This window comes from Sarcophilus harrisii, chromosome 1 (assembly GCF_902635505.1).
Source record: "Sarcophilus harrisii chromosome 1, mSarHar1.11, whole genome shotgun sequence".
NCBI lineage: Eukaryota > Metazoa > Chordata > Mammalia > Dasyuromorphia > Dasyuridae > Sarcophilus > Sarcophilus harrisii.
In genome coordinates, this window is record NC_045426.1 from 407,194,808 (window position 1) to 407,205,494 (window position 10,687).

Consider the following 10,687-nt stretch of genomic DNA (forward strand, 5'->3'; position numbering starts at 1 on the left):
CTCCAATACTTTTGAATGATGAAAAAATGAAAAAGACATAAGAAACCTGATTTCTAAAAGAAGTAGATAAATAAGTAATTTATCTGGTCTTGAAAAAATCTTTAAATTCAATCCACTGAACAATGCAACGCTTTTAAAAGTACAATTGACAAAATACAAAAGGAAATAAAAAAGCAAACTGAAGAAAATAATTGATTAGAAATTAGAATTGGTCAAATGGGAAGTTAATGACTCAATTAGACATCAAGGACAAAATAAGCAAAATTTAAAAAAAAAGAAAAAAAGAAGAATAACTCATTGGCAAGACTTGGAAGTTTATACACGAGAAACTAGAAAGGAAAGAGAAAAAGTAAATCAGATGAAGTATGATAGGTGGTTTCTTAGTGACAGTTTTAGAGGAACAGACTGAATGATAGTAGGAAAGAAGGATTAAGCCCATTTCTTTGTCTTTCTGGTTTTGTGTGACAGGAGTCAGTGACTCAGTATATAGAGCACTTGGGTTGGAGTCAAGAAATTCTGAATTCTAATCCAGCCTTATTGATTTTGTAATCCTGAGCAAGTTATTTAACTTCTGCATTAATCCACTAGTGAATATAAATGCTCTGTATCTTTGTCAAGAAAACCTCATGGACGGCATAGGCCATTGGGTCACAAAGAGTCAGACAGAACTGAATGAACAAACAATTGTAGAATGAAGAAAACAATAATAGAATTTTGTGAGCCAGAAAGATGGCAATGCAAGCAATCATCAGGAGAGAGGGTGACAAAAGATATTCATATTTGTAAGAAAAATATAAATTATAGTCAACACTTGAAAATGGAAGAGACATGAAAATCATGAGGAGAAATGTAAAATGAAAGGGATTTTTTCTCTTTTTTTTCCTTTTCAGATTGTAGAAAAAATTCCAAAGAATATAGAGGCAAGAAAGGACAGAATGAGACAAGGGTATGGGAAGGTAAGGATCAAGTTCATCATGGGAACAATTTGGTAGCACTTGGTCAAATGTTCCCTTTGCAACTTGATTCACTGATGATTCCTCATTGCCTGCTCCCTCCCCCCAATAATGTAATATGCTTTTTATTATCTACATTCCTTTAATTTTTTTCTATTACTATTGAGCATTACATTCTTTAATTAAATGGTGAATCAAGGGTAGATGGTCTGCCTACATGGGAAATTTGTCTCTTTAAAAAAGTATAGGTTGGCCATAGGATCTTGCTGAACTGAGGATGCAAACTAGGTGAAGTAAGTTAATCCTTATCTGCTATTGATATCTGGGGGAAAATACTGACTATACTAAGGTAGTTCCAACTCTTAGATGAAGACAGAGAAATACAAATAGGTTGCTTCTCTTCAAGAGGCTTGTGATATAGTTGGGCAAACAATAGCATACCTTCCATAGTCCTTTGTCCATAGAAAACTCTCAGTAAATATTTTTTAAAGACTCACATATGATGTAATAGTAAGTGATGTAATTCAATACTGTTAAATGCTAAGCTATGTGGTAAAGATTAAGAACTATAGAAATTCAGGAAAAATGGGAGAGGGAGGTAAAAGACACTGGAATAATTAAAAGTGACTTGATAGAAGAAATAGGAATTCATTTGATCCTCTAGTGGTTATGACCAATCAATTCAATATTATTTCAGTGATAAAAACGGGCATAGATGGGTATAGGATTTTGGGGAAACTAATAAGGGGATTAAAACAAAGTGCTATAGGTCAGGAGTTACCCTATGAGTAAACTCCTCAGACCTGATGGTGTATAGGTACAGAATAGTTATATATAATCAGATATGGTTTAACCATATTTCTTTGTTACATAGAAGGATCTTACTGTGAAAGGACTATGCAAAATGACTGTTTTATTTCAAATGATATTAATAAAAGTTTTACAAAGCAACAAAAGAAGAACAGAGGCATGTGAAAATAAAGAATGTTTGTATGAAAAATATATGTAGAATATATATAATCAAGCTTATCTATCTATGCATGTATATATGAATATATGTAAATATATATATATCTTTTAGATATATATGTATATATGTAGGTATATACACACAAATACAGAAGGCTAACAATTTTTCTCTCCTCCCCAATTCCTGCCTTTCCTGCCCTCATACTAGGACACTTTTATATACTTAGTCTCTCTTGAAATTCTTAACCACTCATTCCTCAACCTACTCAATTCCCATGAACTACTCTTCCATCCCCATCTAACACACACACACAAAGATGCTCTTTCTTCAAATCTCTCTTCATTCCAATATAGTCATTTACTTAGTCATTTAAGTCATGATTGCCCTAAAGCTCAGATCTGACTATATCACTCCCTTACTCTATAAACTCCAGTGACCACCCATCATCTTCAGAATTAAATGCAAATTTCTCTACTTAGTATTTAATGCCTTTCATTACCTAGCTCTCCCCACCTTTCTAGTCTTCTTATACTTCATTCACCAATAGATATTCTTTCCATCTAGGTACACTAGCTTCCTGGCTATTTCTGAGCAAGACACTCAATTCCTTTCTTCCCAGCATTTTTTCTATTTGTTCTCCATGTCTGGAATACTCTCTCCTCTGTGTTCTGACTACTTTCCTGACTTCTTTTAAGTCCCAATTAAAGTCCCATCTTTTACAGGAAATCTTTCCGAATCTTTTCAAATTCTAGTGCCTTCTCTTTGTTAATTATTTTTTATTTATCTTCTAAATATTTGATTGTATGTTCTCTCCCCTATTACATTATAAACTCTTGAGGAAATGGCTATCTTTTGCCTCTTTTTGAAGCCCCAGAACTAAATACAGTGCCTGGCACAAAAGTGGACACAATAAATTTTTGGATTGATTGATTAATTGGTTTGAGAAAACTAAGTATCATATGAAGAGACTGGGAATTAAATTTCAATTTCCGAAAGAGATAAAGCTTGTAAAGTTTTGTTAATTTTGATTTATAGAAATGATAAATACACAGACCATGTTAATGATAATTTATTTTATTGTAGTTGAGGTCCACTACATGTATAGAGTGTCTGGGACAACAGGACTCCACTTGAACAACCTGTGAAGTTTTTACTTGAAAGAAACTTAATGACAGGTAAGAGAAGTATCCTGGAAAATCAGATTGTGGAGGATGCACAGAAATTCTGTACCTAGTTCTGATTAATTAAGCTTATATTAAAGAGGAGCCTCTTTAAATGACCATGAGACATTCAAAGTGGGCCCATCTTCAGTAGCTGTGTCTTTGCCTTAATTCATGTTTGGGGGAATCTTGGTGACTTCTTCACTTTTGATATTACCATCTTACTTCAAATCTAGATAGAAATAGGATTTCTAAATCTAGATCCTAAGATCCTAGGTAATGGCAAGCTTCCAGCCCAGCGCTTATAGCCATCATCCTAGGAAATCAATCCTGTAGGAATGCAGTCTGGCAACTTCTCCTAAAGGCACTAGGGCCATATCTAGTGAAGACTTAGAAAAGAAAGTTCTTATCATCAAAGTGCTTGATATAGTCTCATAACTCATCATCAGAATCTGAAACTATTTCATCAGTGGAAATGACATTAAAGGGGCACTACTATCTACTTTACTGCTGTACCCTAAAGATCACGAGAGCTTTCCATTAGACTTGCAGTTGAAACCTGCTATATGTGTTGTCTTTCTCCATTATTACATACACACACACACACACACACACACACACGCCCCTAAAAGATGTTTTATTGGAAAGTAATTTCAAAGGGAAAGAACCAGCATTTGGTGGAGGAGGGGCTGTGTAATGGTAAAAGTTCTGTCTAGACATTTCCCTTCACCTCTACTTTTAATATACATATATGTATATAGACATAATATATATATGTATGTGTGTATACACATAACATGTATATATGTGTATACACATAAATATAAAATTATATTTATACACACATACACAGTCCCCAATTATGTTAAAATAATTTTTAAACTTTTTTTTAAGTGTGAATTCCAAATTGTATCTCTTCTTCCTTACTTCTCCCCTCCCTAAGATGGCAAGCAATCAAATATTGTGACACATGAAAAATTTGAGACATAATTTCTGGGTAATTAATTATTTTATTAATCATACTAGTGAATAATTAATAAAAAGTTCAGTGCGCTCTTATGTGCCAAAGACCCTTTTTAGAACTCACTTAACTTTTATATACCCTTGAAAGAGTGGGTGTTTTTCAGGGATGGCAATCAACTTCTGATTATTTAACAATAAATGAGAATAATGAATATTATAATGAGAGGTGAGTTTATTCTAATGAGAGACCAGAAACTGATTCTAATCACTTAATCTTGTACAAAGTGATTTCTCTCTAATTCAGACTACCTCTCCTTGAACAATCTAGAGATAAAAGCGGATCTACCTCTGCTGGCCTCAGTGGAACACAATGAGCTGTAATTCACCTGAGGTTAAATTCTTTGTAAAGTTCTCTAGTTGGGTGGGTTCTCTCACTCTGGATTGAAAAGTAATCTTATCCATCAAGAATGTCCTTTAGTTCAATGACCTGAATAACTTACAGGCCCTATTCAACAACTGATTATTAATATATGAGGGAAATAATCATTTTTTTTTCAATATAGGTTATGCTTGTACAATCATGAAAAAAATTTACATGTTAGACATTTTGTATAAGAAGATGAATAAAGAAAAAATAATGAAAGAAAGCAAGAAAGTAAAAAAAAAAATCACGTTTCTGTCTGTATTCAGACAATATCTGTTCTTTTTTTAATGGAAGTGAATATAATCAGGAGAAAAATGTATATAGCAACAGCAATATTGTTCAATGAAGAATTGTGGGTGATTTAACTATTCTCAGCAATACAATGATCCAATATAATCTCAAAGAATTAATGATGAAGCAGATTATCTATTCACTTCCCTTTATATCAGTTCATATATGTCTTTCCAGGTTTTCTGAAATCATCTTGCTTGTCATTTCTTAGAGCAAAATAATATTCCATCACAGTCATATGCCACAACTTGTTTAGCCATTCCTCAGTTAATGGATCTCCCTTTGATTTCCAATTTTAAACCATCACAAAAAGAACTGCTATAAATATTTTTGTACAAATAGGTCTTTCTTCCCTGACACCCCTCCCTTTTTTTTTAATGTTCTTGAAATATAGACCTAGCAATGGTATCGCTATGTACAGTTTTATAGTTTAGGCATAGTTCCAAATTGCTTTCCAGAATGATTCCCATGAGAATTTGAGCTCCTGGAGAGAAGGGATCTTACTTTTCTTTTTATATCCTTAGCACCCCAAAATAAAATAAATATATAAAGAAATTTATATAAATATGTAAAGAAATATGCTTTATATATAAAGCATATAATTAGTGCTTTATAAAAATTTCATCCATTCATTGAATTGTAGGGATAGTACTATATAGAAATTGAAGTTTAGTTTGCCACTTTCTTCCTCAGAGATCAAGATGATATAGAGGAGAGAATGCTTTATAGGTATTTGGGAAATGCTTACATATTTTTCTTCTGGTTATATGGTAAATTTCCATGTTTTGTTTACTTAATAGAATGTGATCCTCTTGAGAATGGGATAGTCTTGTCTATTTGTTTCCCCAGGACTTAGCACAATTCTTTGCACATAAATACATTTAACAAATGTTTCATTCATCTATCTTTGAAGTTAATATGGTTTTGTAAGCTAATCAATGTTAAGTGGTTAAATGGAGCTTAAATATTAGTCATTGCCCCCTCCTAGAAGTGTAGGGGAACAGAGTTGGTAGAGGTTTAAATTGATGGCAGCAGAGAAAAAGCTACCCTAAGTGTCTTAGGATATTGAGGACCTGGAGGATAGATATGGATCCCTTATCCTTGAATGAACAGGGCTAGAGCATACATACCACAAAGTAATGCTTATTCACATTGCCTTCAATTTGTTTTCTAGATGAAGTAAATGCTTCTTTTTGATGTGTGCTTTTAAGTTCTATTTTGCCAACATTTCCTAATTGATATCCTTATTCTAGCATTACTCTGTGCTAGAAAGCACATAATTAATTACTTAATGAAAAAGACTTTTACTTAGCAAAAAACAACAACAAAAACAAATCCCAAAAATGAGAAGCAGGAGATTTATATGTCTCATATGAAGATAATAGCTTTTTAATCTTAGCCACAATGTTTAACTTTCATATTTTCTCCATCAGGTTGTTTTAAACCTAATTAGTAATTTCATTTTAATCATGGTGTCTTTGTTTTTGTCAGTGAAAAAGGCTCTTGTCACTCACTTAGTATTAACCTTGTGCTGATCATCAAAATATTTGATTTGCCACATGTTTCTCATCTTCATGATAGGCACAAAAGTACTATATCTTGTCATCCTATTAACCTTTCCATTTTTACCTCCATGACTGACATCTTTGAGCATGGTCATTTTAGAAAATCCTAATCAGTTTTTTAAAATGAAAACACTGAGGGTTTTAAGATAACAAGCCTGCTAAATTTTTATCTTACAATAATTAAAATAAATAATGGTTAATGATCAAGAATCTGTGCCAAATGGATATTCTTAAAATAATATGTCTAATATTGAACTTTTAGTGGAAACAAATTTAATGAAGTGTCATGAAGGAGGGAACAGGTGGGTCATTGGCCTAAGCTGAGCTCAGTACCCTGAGGACTCTGCACCAACCTCAGTCATATAGGAAAACAGATGTCATGCTGATAAATTGGACAGTATGCACAGATTCACTGCCCAATTCTTCTAGTACTTATTAAAATTAGCAAGGAATAGCTTACTATAGTTTTCCTTGTAAGCTGTGTTTTTACAAGAACTTCATTATATACAATTTTAAAATTAGTACAATTTTTAAAAAGTAATTTATAATTTATATTTATAATCCTGCTATCCTGGTAATAAATAGAGAGAAAACCCTTTTTAAAAATTCAATAACCATCAACAATATGTCCAACAAAATGCCAGCGTTGGCTTTATTCCATTCATTATAGGTCCTTCAATGTAGTTTTCTCATCTGTCTGATTGAATTATCTTTATTATGTCAGAACCTTCCTATGTAATTTCTCCTGAAAAGTTAAAAAACTTAACTTTGGCTATAATTTTCTGTTTTCATGACCAGATTCTCACTCAAATAGGAGATAAATCCCACCCAGAAAAAATTTAAACAAAAAAGACAAGATAGAAACTGGAGTAATTGATAATTGTTTCAAAAAATTTGGGATATTTATTCAAGAATGTAGAACACAGTGTGGAAATTCAGATAAAAAAGTAGTAGTAGTTAGGTATTATGATCTTGTTATTTGCTTCAGTTATTGCCTGGCACAGAATTTGCTTATTATCTTGAAAACCCCTAGAAATCATCTATTAAAAACAAACAAATACAAAAAAAATTATGTCAAATTACAATTAAGAGAATTATGAACTCCATGAGAACAAGGGGTATTTCATTTTTGTCTTTGTTTCCTCAGAACCTAATCCACTGTCGCTTATATTTTATGTTTCATCAGTTGGCTGAATCTAATCAAATTATTGAAAAAAAATCACCCAACTTGTTATTTGTTCATTCTGTGACTATGTTGAAAGGAAAATTCTTCATTGGGGCTTTCACCCTGATTAACTAGGCAAAATTCAGAACAAAGAAAATTAAAAGGATTTTGTTGAACTCATTGACAGGCAGATCACTGAAGATCAACAATGGCTTCAAAGTGGGGCCAACTTTTATAGGTAACTAAGATCATCCAGATAGGTTCATCTCAGCAGTAGAGTTTAGGCATTCACATCTCAGCTCCTCCCTAAAATGGCAACAACAAGATGATTTAAATATAGGTTTACATGATAATGAGCGGCTAATACAAAAGCTGCAAACTTAGTGCATCCCTCCTTGCTAGACCCTCCCTCAGTGCTGATAAACAGGGATGGAAACCATAAGATACTGAGTCACCGTAATTTTAATTACCAAATTAAATTACCAAAATTATCAAAGTTCTAGATGCAGAGGATTAACTGATAAAATTGTTAATATAATTACAGAAAATTATTAATACTGATTGCAATATGAACTGCCACAATATCTTAATCATCTTGACAATGTCAAAATTTCAGTATTGTCCTTGCATTCTGATACTTAAGCTAATGAGATTAGGTTGAGCTGAGTTAGACCTTAAGCCCCATCCTGAAGTCTTTGTCCCCTTCCATTGGGATCTCGGTATAAAGGGCAAAACTAGAATGAAGGGGTTTTCCTTGTTCTGATTGCTAAAGGTTACTGGCATTTTATGACCAAGTTTTGTTACCTCATGACCAGGTCTTGCTGTCTCCTCCCTGTACCGCCTCCTGTTTTTCTCCCAAAGGTACAAAAAGCTTTTGCATGAGTCTAGGAGTTGGGAAATGCATTGTGCTTTGCCATCATGGGATTCCCAGGGCAGCAGATTTGCTACCCTGTTATCTCAATTAATGATACTTTATTGCTCAACCCATAGCTTTGATTTATTTCAGGATTTGAGGTAACTGCAGTTCAGATCAAGTGGCAGGCTATTAATAATAGCAACAATTAACATTTTAAAAGTGAATTTAGATTTATAATGGAGATATTGTGAATATTATTCTCCCCATTTTACAAGGGAAATTAAGACAGGTTAGGTAACTCACCTCTGGTTATATACATGTTGGGACTATGATTCTAACTCAGGTGTCCTTATTCCTTGTCCAGCTCCCAACCTCTCCACCTTGTCAAAGGTAGAAACTGAAGTTATTACTAATCATAAAACAAATTGTCATTGTAGAGCTTCTTTAGATAGGTGTTTACTTTATTATATCAGTTTCACTTTAAAATGTTCTGTGACAATCATCCTGAGGATAGTTCCATCCTTAAACTCTATTGCATCTAAATCTTTTCCTGATATTCTTTCTCACTTAAATTTCTGACTCAAGGATTTTAAATAATTTTGGCTAGACTCATGATGTCATGATGCCTAACTTAAACTTTATAACATATTTATTTGACACAATACTCTTTTCCTAAGGAAATACTTATCTATAATTGTAAAAGAAAAAATATATTTCTGCCTGCTCTTTATGGTGTTATGGTGTTAAAATAGAATTGACTGATGGTTTCTGAATTCCTTTCATCTTTATGATTCAAGAGCTAATTGTTTTTGAATAAACACTTCTAAAGATTTTTTTTAACAGAAGGACTGTTTTCTAGCATGCCTTCACTCTTTTATTTAAATTGACTCTAATTAGATTTAAGAACAATTTAGGAAACACTTAAAAAATGTAAAAAGTCCATTGAGGACCTTAATTAATGCTAATAGGCTTTTATTTATTTACTTTTCCCCTACTAGGCTTTAAATAAAATGGTACATAAGATTTCCTGCTATTTTTTGAGGCAATTTGGGATTCAGGTTAATGCTTTGAAATATTTTGCCAAACCTTATGCTATGATTGATATCCATTTGGAAAATTCAAATTTCACAATATGTATGTATGTATGTGTGTGTATCTTCATGTATATTTATATATATATATAGCTAGGTAGATAGATACATCTTTCAAAAATCTCTTCAAAATTCCATATTAAGATTCTTCACTCTTCTTAGAAAGGTAAACACTCTGCATTGCCATATAGATACAACTTCTAGAAATCAGGTTTTAATCCCAATTTGGATAATGACTTTTAAGACACTGAAATCTTGCTATAAGATTATTTCATTTAAAATGAATATTTTGCTATTTGGTTCTTATTCCTTTCTTTTTAGATTCCTCTCTTGTTTCTCTGCATCATAGCTCTCCCATGATTTCATTTCCATGTGTAAAGATGTTGTTATAAATAATTCATTTCAGTTTATCACCTTAATTCTACTATTGCAGTGTTGGTTATTTATTATTTATCCTATTTTTCAGGACTTTATTGTGGTACTTATATATTCGCTCTAAGCAGGAAATGATTTAAACATACATTATTAGTTAGTAAAACATATTTTCAAAGTTGAATTCTTATAACTTTCTTATTTCAAATTTTTGCGATTCAGTTACTATGCCAATTAAAGTCTAATGTTTCCTTCATATTCAAACACCTTGAACCTATAAATATAGTTTCTCTATACCAGCAACTTGTGATTTATGTTTTCTTATTCAATCCATTCTCTGACCATAGCTCTCCCCAAGATGAAATCAGCCAACATCCTTTGATTTTTGTTTTTTCTTATGATGTGTCCTAAGTGGAAGGATAGTACCAGACCCACAATTCTGGATTTAAAGTTATTTATGTGAAACCATGAAAATCCTTAGGTAAGAATCTTTAGAAAGTAACATACTTTAAAAACTCTCCAAAACTTTCTGTGTCCCACATGGTAGTCCCGGAATAATAATAAAACTGAAGATATTAAATCAGGAAGAAGTTAATAGAATCTATTTTAAATTCTCCTTGATTTAATATCTTTAATTTTTATTCAATGAACATATAACATAACAATAATATAATATGTTTATATTTCTAAATCCTTTGCCCTGTTAGTTCTTTTTGTTTTAACTCTAGGCCAAATGTTCATCTTATCTAATTTAGTAAATTTCCTCTTGTTAGAATACCATTTCTGTCTTCTTGTCACTCAAGTCTTTCTTATGGCCATTTTTGTAATTTAAAAAATCCTTCTTAGTTTTTCTGATTGTCCAGGACAATTCTTGTAA

At 32.2% G+C, this 10,687-nt stretch overlaps 1 long non-coding RNA gene across 1 annotated transcript; it reads left to right on the forward strand.

Annotated features, from left to right (window-relative positions):
- The first annotated feature begins 714 nt into the window (after positions 1 to 714).
- On the forward strand, positions 715 to 3,213 carry LOC116421274. Its single transcript, XR_004231578.1, has 3 exons — positions 715 to 782; positions 891 to 956; positions 3,007 to 3,213. It is a non-coding gene; the product is annotated as an uncharacterized LOC116421274 (long non-coding RNA).
- The last annotated feature ends 7,474 nt before the right edge of the window (positions 3,214 to 10,687 follow it).